Here is a 12,482-nt window from a genome sequence, read left to right as displayed (position 1 = left end):
CTTTCTTTGAAAAAAACATATCACTGGTGCCTGATGGGAATATCCGTCCGCCATTTCATTAAACTGGATCGTTTTCGCCTGGTTTGTGCCCAGATGTATTGGGGCGCGCTATACTCTCATTGAACAGGCAAAGTTCGCAAAACTAACAACGTTGTTATTTGCCAATATCAATTAACATGATCCAAGGGTCGAACATGAATTATTCATAACGGATCGATAACTGGCCTCACTTTCTAGCTAGTAAACCAGCGGAATTTTTCATAGGTTTTGCGTTGCTAATAGAACAACCGTGAATTTAGTGTCACCCCCTTGTTATTACCTATACAGAAAGGTGATTATCAGCCTTCACTCAGCAAATTGACATGCCCGGCATATGCAGCCATTCTCCGTCTGGATTACATGACTGTCGCCCTCAATACGTCTGGGCACAAATTTAAATAACAATACGCTATTTACATATCAATGCGGCCTCATGCTTATTAAAGCTGCCCCATCCAGGAGTTCATCTATGGTACTAACATCCGTATAAAATCAATAATTCATGCTGGGAGCCAAGTAACATTCTGTCTGCTTAGTGCAAATTGGTATTTTATTTTACTTGAGACAGGTGGATGTGAGTTCATAAGAGCAATGTCGGGGATTAAAGGTCACAATTATACAATCGATGTGGAGAGATGAGGTCCGACCAACAGCCGTTATAACGAATGGTTCATGTTCAACTAATTCCAGCGGACGGTCTGTGGCTAGTAAGGAATCGTTTTTGACCATGCGCTGATCTGGCTGGTCAGGAAGATATTTAATATCCCGAATTTATAATATGCCTACCAGTTCGATCGTATAACCGATTTGCTAGAGAATATTTGTTACCATGTTTAATAAATTCGTATTTATCGTATAATAAAATGTGGCCAAATTTATATGTGTACATAGTGTGTGGATCACAAGAATAATATTCTTCTACGGACTTGGCTACTAAGCATGTCGGGAAGGATATGGCGGTATGCTGACCTGGGTCAATGTGTGACAGGCAATTCCCGATAATAATAGAAGTTCCCTGCTTCAGAGCATAATAGAAATACATATGACGATTAAGGCGCCATGATGGAAGGTCAGGTCGGGTATCAAAGGTTATTATAACTTCAAATACTACTTGTATTTCACACCTTGCCTCTGTCACATATTTCCTTCATATTATTGACAGCAAGTTCTAATTTTGACTTTGCTATTGCAAAATGTCATTTCATATCATATCAACTTTCTTTGAAAAAACATATCAATGGTGCCTGATGGGAATACCCGTCCGCCATTTCATTAAACTGGATCGTTTTCACCTGGTTTGTGCCCAGATGTATTGGGGGCGCGCTATACTCTCATTGAACAGGCAAAGTTCGCAAAACTAACAACGTTGTTATTTGCCAATATCAATTAACATGATCCAGGGGGTCGAACATGAATTATTCATAACGGATCGATAACTGGCCTCACTTTCTAGCTAGTAAACCAGCTGAATTTTTCATAGGTTTTGCGTTGCTAATAGAACAACCGTGAATTTAGTGTGACCCCCTTGGTACTGATATGGCATCTGAACAAAAACCGGTGGACAAACAGGTACGTGCTTGGGAAGCCTTGATTCAGAACCTATCAGGCATAACTCTAGCGCTAATGTCGGTCTATTTCTATGTTGGTTATTACTATGTACCTATTACCATACCAGATGATCCAAACATGATTGACCGAATGATATACACTTTTCGATGGATTCCATTAGAAATTCTCCCAACGATTATAGCTATACTTGTTGTTGGAACAGCAAGAGGAAATAACCTGCGCATCGCCGGGGATCCGAGGAAACCCGAACAGTTGACCCCACCTCTAATCGCAGTCCACGTTCGATTTTTGGCGAACACCGGTGAACAAACTCTCATCCATGTTCCCCCGGCCTATTCGCCGTTGCATCTTACGTCCAGCCAGAGAATTTGAAGTTAATTCCTCTCATAGTCATCCTGTTCGTCATCGGAAGGATTGTGTATTGGATTGGCTATTCCCACCATGCTTTCCAGAGGGCCTTGGGATTCATGTGGACAATGCTTCCAAGCATTGCCATGCATGGATACGGCTTGTTTTGTCTGTTCTACAATGGCGCCACCTATGAAACTTCAAGCGGTGACTAAGACATGTGTTTGCTTGTTAAATATTGAAGAAAGCCATCTTGAAATTATTACAATGAAAGATTTACATAGATTTTTCACAGTGGCGGCGGAAGCATCAACCTTTTGGGGGAAAATAATAATGCGCAAATTTTAGGGGAATATTTGCGGGCGAAATATAGAATTTCAGACTCATTTAGATAAATGGGTATTTGATTGCCCAGTGTGAACGACTAGTGCGCAGGGGTCGTTATTCCTAAGGGTCATTACTTAGAGTATATGAGCCTACGGAATAACTAACCTTGTTCTAAATGCGGAGTAACAATCCTTCAGACTATTGACCCTTGGGAATAACGAACCTTGTTGTATATTCGGAGTAATGAACCTGTGGAATAAGGTGCCACGTCCCCCATTTACAAATGTATGGGTCCGTCCCCCTCCCCTAGCTGCGGGCATCAGAAGCCAATGATTTTTCGCATGTTTACAATGATCATTGATGAGCGATTTTTCAAATCACATAAATAAACAAAATCGACAACTTTGCACATGATGCAGTCATGTCTACAGTAGAATTCATTTCGACCTTTGCAGGACTTAAACCCCATTAAAAGCTATTAAACCAAGATAACACTCATTGAAGCAGCTCAACTGATTAAATCAGATCTTCTCTGGTTGTGCACAAGTGTCTGTTTTCAATGTGCGACATCACAATAAAGCTGGTATTATAGCTTCAGTTGGGTAACCGATTATAAAGGAAACAAAAGGAAACAATGGTATGTGTACTTTTGTTCACGAAATGAGACAAAGACCTGCTTTTTGTTAACCAGCATTCTTCCAAATGAGCAACATAATGATTGTTGACTTAACACGGTTTGGAAACAATTTCTTCATATTTTTGGTGTTATCTGTCGTTTACATATCCTTCCTAAAACACAAAAGTGCGACCCTCTCCAAACATCTAAATTAGGGACCTGTTACAAAACTATATTTTCTAGAACCTATTTAGAATAGTTAAAATGTAGCTTATACCCTTTTTTAGTGGCATCCTTCAGAAGTGAGCGGTCCGATACTAATATTTTCGGTCAAATCTCCATTCAATTAACACGGGGAGTTGGCTAGCTATGCCTTGCCCTCACTCATATTTTACAAAAGTGCGACTATTTCTGAACATCTAACCTAGCTGTAATTTTAGGTCATGTTAGAGAAATATATTTGCTAGAAGTTTGGAGAATAGCTAAAATATTGGCTGGTTATTTTTCACACAGTGATGTTAACTAGGCATGTGCCCATTCTTCCAACGTACATCACTTGTAGAGTTCACGCGTCAATGGTGAGAGCACTGTGTATTGTGTATAGGAAAACGGACAGTAACTGCAGTATGAGAATCTCTATCAATTCTTATCAATTGCTTAAAGCAGAGAAGATGTGAGCAGAGAAGATGTAAAGAAAGGAGATAGATCCAGCTATCCTCAAACAAAATATGTGTGTTGCCGCTCATTCAAAAGCAATCACGCTATTTAGGTTTAACAATAAAATACAACAAAAGGGTTCGAACCCATGACGGGTGTGATACACAAGTTGCTGCTTACTAGTTTTAGGGAAAGGTCAGTGTCTGTATACCATCAATACTATGCATACCATGCATGCAGATCCTAACATCCAGTTTATTTCAAATAAAATATGACCGAAGTTCCATGGCAAATAATACTTTTGCACGCTTGGTTACGCTTTCAACCTCTACGATTTATGATACAGACTATTTCAAATTATCAAAATATCTTTATTAGGTTTGCAGGAAATGACAGGAAAATACATTAAAACAATAAAATATAGATGATCAAAAATCATCCCGTTTTTAACAAAATCCTAAAACACTCTCCTAAATAATTAATATATGTTCCAAAATGGCCGGATTTTTTTGGAATCTTTACAAAACTACATTTCTTTCTTATAGTATCCGCGTGTGGTATCCCTGCAGAGCAACATCAGGTACTTAACACACACGTGTCATACTTTCAAGGAATTATCTATAGAAACATTGGATATGGTTTCAATTCTGGAGTGAAAATGAATCAACCGTAGTCGGCAACACAAATCACATCAAAGGCTACTTTCAAGTAGATGTGTAACTACTTGAGAATAAAGGACTATGAATAGGTGCGACAGGATAACCTACGGGATTATCTCAAGGATATAATTCCGTTCTTCCTCCTTCTTTTTCAACTTTCCTGATGTAAGAAAAGGAGGGAGAATAGAATTACATCCTTGAGATAATCCCGTAGGTAATCCTGTCGCACCTATTCATAGTCCTTTATCCTCAAGTAGTTACACATCTATACTTGAAAGTAGCCTTTGATCATGTTGATGTGATGTGTGCTGCCGACCACGGTTGATTAATTTTCACTCCAGAATTCTCGCTATTCGCAATAAGGGCGCCGCCAGCGGTTTGCGATGTAATCGTGATGTATCATGGGAAAATCGTGATGTATCATGGGAAAAGGTCGACATCCAAGTCCGCGCAGTACGAATATTACCATGCTATTACATAGGAACACGTGACAATATTTTTTAGTTTGTCAATATAACGGTATTACACGCAAATCGATAGAGAAAAATTAATTGTGCACATTTCAAATCACATTATTAAGTATTATTGAGTATCGATTCGCGTGTAACACCTTTATTTTGACAAACTAAAAAATATTGTCACGTGTTCCTATGTAATAGCATGGTAATATTCGTATTGCGCGGACTTGATGTCGACCTTTTCCCATGATACATCACGATTACATCGCAAACCAAGCTGGCGGCGCCCTTATTGCGAATAGCGAGAATTGGAAATATTTCCAATGTTTCTATAGAGAATTCCTTGAAAATATGACACGTGTGTGTTAAGTAGCTGTTGCTCTGATGGGATACCACACGTGGATACTACAAGAAAGAAATGTAGTTGTGTAAAAATTCCCACAAAATCCGCACATTTTGGAACATTATATTAATTATTTAGGGAGAGTAATTTAGGATTTTGTTAGAAAAGGGATGATTATTGATCATGTTTATTTTATTGTTTTATGTATTTTACTGTCATTTCCTGCAAACCTAATAAAGATATTTTGATAATTGAAAATAGTCTGTATCATAAATCGTAGAGGTTGAAAGAGTCAACAAGCGTCAGAAATTATAATTTGCCGTGGAACTTCGGTCATATTTTATTTGAAATATAACTGGATGTTAGGGTCTGCATGCATGGTATGCATAGTATGATGATATACAGACACTGACCTTTCCCTAAAACTAGTAAGCAGCAACTTGTGTATCACACCCATCATGGGTTCGAACCCCTTTGTTGTATTTTATTGTTAACCCTGAATAGCGTGATTACTTTTGAATGAGCGGCAGCGCACATATTTTGTTTGAGGATAGGTAGATCTATCTCATTTTCTTCACATCTTCTCTGCTTAAGGGTAGACGAGGTATTGTTGGTCGAAGCAACCTAAAAATCGATTTTTCATTATCTAGATCCATATATTATTGAAAAATAACACCTTGATATTTTGCAAAAGTTCATTCTGCAAATCATATACTTCGCAAACTTGCTTAATTTATTGTCGTTAATGAGTTATGTACGTTTTACAAAAGTGTTGTTGTTTCAGCCCTCTTTACAACGTAACTCAAGAACCGCAGCACCTATAAAAGTATATCTGTGATATTTTTATTCTTCTACACACTCGCTATGAATTGAGCAATTCAGTTTTTGCCAAGGCTCACTACCATTCGTAAGATGCTGTGAACTACCAAATCACAACAGTTTAAAATAATTAATAACCTTAAAGCAATGATTATGGTGATTACGTAACTGATACATGGTTGAACAATAATTGTACCCGATCAATTGTGAACATCGCGTACCCGGACCACATAAGTAAAGGAAGAAGTCCTATTAAAAACAGACTTTTGGGAGTACTAGCATTTCGTGATCCACAGCCTCCCCCCCCCCCACACTTTTCTCAAACCTCTGGGTACATAATGTTTATGTCCCAAAAATTTCTTGCAGATTAATTAGTTTTGCAAAAATATCGTCAAATTTGAATTTCGTTCTGGTATACGAAATTACAACAGCGGCCTATGGAGCAGTGTAATACACAAAATCATGCATAACTCGCTAACGCAAAATCGGAATCAACTGAAATTCTGGGAATAAGATTTTTTTGTGGATATCTACTAAAAAATGTCATAAAAGAGTCAAAATGGCAATTGTATTTAATTGCATTGCTTAATCGCATAGCGGCTACGGTATCCCTTAATGTTGATACGCTTTGGTTTTCTCTTACATGTACACATTTTTAATAATTCTACATTTGTAGCTATGCATGCAGGGTGCACTACACTAAATCCTTCCGCATTTGGCGTAACCCTTGATAGTTCCGGTAAAAGTGCTTATGCGAAATATATCGGCGTCCGGCGTCCCGAGGGAACCAAATTTGAGTGACTCTAGGTTGTTTTGATAAAAACGATAGAATAGGAGCTCAACATTACAAATGTGTTCAGAAAATGTTCCGAATCGAATGTGCATGGGTAATAGGCCCTCGGAACAATATCATGGCCGGGACTGGTAAGGAGGCGAGAGTGCCGGCTGAAATTCGGGATGGCGCTGTTCAGGAGTTCGTATCTCTCAAGTTTGTCTTAACTTGTCCCAAAAAATTAAATTTAAATAAAAGTTTAATCTTTATTTAAGACGTTGGTTTGATCAAAATATTAAAAATGTTGTTACATGGGGTAAAAAACCAAACATACTTTCATGTATTTTCCCGTGTATTTCAATGTGACGATTATTTAGTAGTGTGCGCCCATGCATGATGCAGGTGGGTAATTAATGCAAAAATAGACTATTGTGTCAAAATCCATGAACTAATTCCAAAAGTAGCTATTAGTCCGGTGGCAGACAAGATTAGATGGTTTTGCCAGTTAAAGTAGTTTTCTTTGCTGATTATTACTCTTTCAGTGGTACAAAATAAGATTTTGGGGGATGTAAAATGGTAACCCTTGGGCAATTAGAAATATTCAAGATGGCCGCTATTAAGCTCGGTTATTCACTAGCGGTGCCATAATAAATAAAAACTTAAAGTATTTTGTGTACATTATTTTCCTTTTGGATGCTTTAAATATAAACTATATACAGTTTTAAACATGACACTCTCGCAATTCAAAATGGCCTCTGTTAAACGTCATAAGCAAAAACCATTAGTTACAAGGTAAAGTTCTTTTGCCAGATTTTATTTCTTACAATAATTAATGTACACCCTAGAATTAAGCAGATCCAGTTTGACATTTTACTTCTTTGCAATCGCATAAAAATTCCAAGATGGCCACCACCGAAATGAAAGGTAGAAATATAACACATTTTTTACAGCTTGGGGTTAACAGCTTTCCATTTGGTTATATCTGAACTGATATCTGTATCGAAATTATCTGCCCAACTTGTACCAATTCTTCCTGAGCTGAGCGCCTTCAATTCCTTGACGACTAATATCAACAGCGCCTGCAACTGCAGCCGAAATTCTTGAAGTGTAGGACCGATCATTATAGCAACATGTAACCCGGTAGTCGAACAGGTGGTTTATAATCATCTTTGAATCTCTGAGTAAGACACCCAATACCACTTGAAGATCCATTGCTTGCTTTTGTACAGGACTTTGTTGCCTATCAGTAAAGCTGACAAGAACTTCTTCAACTTGGTCGAGGAAATTGTAGCATGTCAGATACTGATTATGCAGCCAAATCCTCGTCGATAAGGGTATTGGTGTGACTTTACAATGCGAATGTCTTCGCACTCTCGTACTACCTGTTTGGCTACGCTTTGGATGCTACTGCCTATAACAGTTTCATTATAACTTCACCTTTCACGTGCGTTAAAGTTGCAACAGAATACGATAATACTAGAATAACTTTGTGATGAAAGAAGTAGAAGCTCTCCGGCAAAGTTTGTTTGGAGGTCTTCATTGAGTCACCTACGATCAGTACGAGTTAATGTGATTTCCGAATGTGTGCAGCATTCCTGATACAATTCAGCAGGTTTCCAAATGTGACATCTACAGCATGTTGCATCTTCTTCAGATGTTGCAACATCACAGCGTGTATTGCTTTTGTCACTAAAAACATTAGAAACAAAAACCTTGTTGTATTTCTTCTTTAACCGGGAACACTCACTGAATTGAAAATACAATCATCTGTTCTTCCTTGAGACACAGGATCTCCGAGATGCCTAATTCTCATCGCGTGAAGATCACTCACAGACATTTCTAAACGTTCTCTGATTTCATTTGCTATCACCACGATCGCGCTGTCAGATATTCAAATTTTGACATAACGTTCATGTGTAGATATGTACATATATGCAAGCTTCTATCTGTCTGGATGCTTTGAATCTTTTGGAGTTTACACACTTCCCCACATTAGTATTCCTGGAAGTCAAAGTGGGGGGAAGATCAACTTAGTCGTTTGGCGGACTGGGTAGAACCATCTTCTTCATAATTGCCAATATTAGTTTTCCGTGTGTATTTACAATTTTTATGATAATTAATCTTAAGATATTTTTCATTTTTCATGCTGACATATACTCATAATCTTGCTGGCATTGATGATTGTTTGTATACGTGCTGGTCCATTGCTCAGAGAGCAACGATGAGCATTATTACATTCGTTCCCGTATCGGTATGTGAAGATAAATTGAAACAAATACATACTGTTTCATTATTTTTTCTGCGCACCTTGGAATGTTTTCTCGCTGTATAATATCCCGGTATAACATAGGCCAGTTTGTCATTTTCAAAACTCCCTTGGAACAGTAATCATTATATCTTCACACTCCTTGAAAGTGTATTTTCAAAGAGTGTCATACAATTATACCTACAATTCTCAGGTATTTGTGTTAAAGAACATATTTCATGATGACAATATATACACATGTAATGATTTTTAATTCAATCTAATTGGTGTATTATATTGCTAAAATGATCTGAAAGACAGGTAAAACTTTATGCAAATGGTTAAGAATGATTAAAGCCTTAATGTACGATCTTTTTAAATTTTTAGATTTTTCTTTTTTTCTTCTAAAATGATAATATGCAATCATTATGAAAGTTCCCAATACATTTGGACGCGAAAAACATTGGGAATTTGCAAAGAAACAACATCATAAACTTCACCTCTATCACTCGAAACATCTCGCACGATTTGGATTAGGACAGCGAGTGCGACCTCAGAGTTAGTCTCCTACGCGGCCAGTTTGGTTACGCTCCCTCCACATGTGGAGGGAGCGTAGTTTTGTAGGAGAGTACGGTTTGCGATCGTGGCCGACATTATTAGAACAAATTAGAACATGTGTAAGTATTACAAATATGCCAAAAAATCGGTTTTGAAAAAAATAAAGGTAAATTCTGAAAAAAAATTGTACATTATGACTTTAAATGAAATAACAAGAAAATACATTACACAACTCACGGGACGCCATCATGGCAATTTGGGATCGCTGAAGCGTGTCAATTTATAATCTACGTGCATATATTACATATTGAGCCAACACTACCATTAATGCGCACTAAATACGCTATAATTATTTGTTTTGTTACTAAAACAATCATTTTGAATGCTATTTAAGAATTACGTGTCGGCCATTTTGAATATCTCTGATTGCCAACGGGTGACAATTTCACACCCCTTAGAATCTTATCCTACACCACTCAAAGATTATTTATCAGCAAAAAAAATAACTTTAAATGCCCAAAACACTATAATTATTTGGTATGATACCATTTGTCACTAAAACACCATTTGAATGCTATTTCAGAGTTACGAATCGGCCATTTTGAATATCTCAGATTGCCCAAGGGTGACAATTTTACACCCCCTAGAATCTTATTCTACACCACTCAAAGATCATTTATCAGCAAAACAATAAACTTTAACTGCCCAAAACAGTATTAGTATGATACCTTTTGTCAATAAAACACCATTTGAATGCTATTTTAGAGATACGTGGCGGCCATCTTACATTATCTTGGATTGCCCATGAGTGACAATTTCACACCCCTTAGAATCTTATCCTACACCACTCAAAGATCATTTATCAGCAAAAAAACTAACTTTAACTGCCCCAAAACAATATAAGTATTTGGTATAATACCATTTGTCACTAAAACACCATTTGAATGCTATTTCAGAGTTACGAATGGGCCATTTTGAATATCTCGGATTGCCCAAGGGTGACAATTTTACACCCCCTAGAATCTTATTCTACACCACACAAAGATCATTAATCAGCAAAAAAATAAACTTCAACTGCCCAAAACAGTATTTAGTATGATACCTTTTGTCACTAAAACACCATTTTAATGCTATTTCAGAGATACGTGGCGCCCATCTTGAATATCTCGGATAGACCAAGGGTGATAATTTCACACCCCTTAGAATCTTATTCTACACCACTCAAAGATCATTTATCAGCAAAAAACAAACTTTAACTGCCCAAAACACTCTAGTTATTTGGTATGATACCTTTTGTCACTAAAACACCATTTGAATGTTATTTCAGAGATACGTGGCGGCCATCTTGAATATCTCGGATTGCCCAAGGGTGACGATTTTACATCCCACGGAATCTTTTTCTACACCACTCAAAGATCAATAACCAGCAAAAAAACAAACTTTAACTGGCAAAACCATCTAACCCAATATGGTGTTTGCAGCCGGACTATATACAATATCAAAACTAACAATGTCGTACACGTTTATGAACATACTAGTAATGATTTATGAATATCATTATTAAATATTGTATTATATGATAATCCTGAACATGAATGTACGAATGTAACCATTTTATTTCTTACTACCTGAGAGCGTTCGACACTTCTCCTGCAGCATTCCTGACTTGGTTATTCATGGTCAGGGTAATGTGTTTACCTATAGTCTATTCAGCAAAAGATGGCATATGACCCAGTTCTTTTTTCACTTAAATGTCAATAATTTTGTTTCAAAAAGGACATTTTCGAAGTTCTGGCAACATTCACGAAAGCTGCCACATATTTTTCAAACGTTTTGTATGCCATTTGATCTCTGTCTCCCCTGCACAGTGTCATCGCCCCGATATCTTCATGGCAGAAATCGCAGGTAGGTTGAATCCACCGCCACGCATGGCCATTTTGTTCCGACCTGTTTAATAGTTTTGATACGCATAATGGGCCGAAGGACATCTGACTAAGGCTACTGACAATTGCCCGGTGACTGGCCTCGCTGTGTGTGAGTCATATGCTTTTAGACTACCCACGATTGGCCTATATACTGTGCTATATAATTCGGCACATATAAAATCAGAATTATTGTCAGTTTTTGAGTTCAAGACGCAAGCTTCGTTCTCAAGACGCAAGCTAACGCCTATCATATCTGTTCAACACATAATATTCAAGTGAAAGGAACCACGAAATCATTTACGGGAGATATTCATCATTTTCTACTCCGGTATCCAAAGATTTTCGTCTGAAAATCGTGCATAGCACATTCACGTGTATCGATCCCGGGTATTGATTTTAGTATCTCTGGTATACCAAGTAATTATTAGCCAGGCGATGTCGGTGTGCCCTGGCAATACACGGAGACCTGTGTACTTTTCCAAAGGTCGTGTGCCATCGTAGGCCTCTAGTGAATGGATAGTGATGATGCACATGGATAATTCATTTTGTAGACACGAAACAAACCATGTTTGAAAGTTAAAACTCACTATAATGAAACCAGACCATAAAAACTTATTTGTGTCTTAAGCACAAGAATGTGCAGTATGTAACATTTTTTGCCAGGCATAAGCATAATATTAATTTCAAGGTCCTTCTTGGGGTGATTAGGCTAGGGGTATAGGCGTAAATCCTGGGGGATGGGAGGAATAGATTCCACCAATATTTTTCCAGGGGGTTGGTCCATACAACCGATGTTGACGCCGCCTCTATATATTGGTTTCTGACCAAATTAAACTCATATTTGGTCATTTTAGCCCCAAAAGTGTCAATTTTTCGCGCTTCACGCGCATTTATTCCACTTTTGCACCATTTTTTCCCTAGTTAAACTTCAATATGCATTTGTACCATAAATTTTTACTGTCACCAAAAGTGCTGGGTTCACTATACTTCAAGACTTTTTTTTTCATCCCCACAAACCCCACCCTCATGTCAAAAATAAATCTACGCCACTAGTGCGGGGGCAGTCTCATTTTGGAGGTGATGCATATGTAGGACTGTTGAGACCCCTATTTCAGCGTCGCTGTTACCCAAAGACCCATATTTGTTC

Source organism: Amphiura filiformis, chromosome 2, assembly GCF_039555335.1.
Source record: "Amphiura filiformis chromosome 2, Afil_fr2py, whole genome shotgun sequence".
NCBI lineage: Eukaryota > Metazoa > Echinodermata > Ophiuroidea > Amphilepidida > Amphiuridae > Amphiura > Amphiura filiformis.
This window is presented reverse-complemented; position numbering follows the sequence as displayed.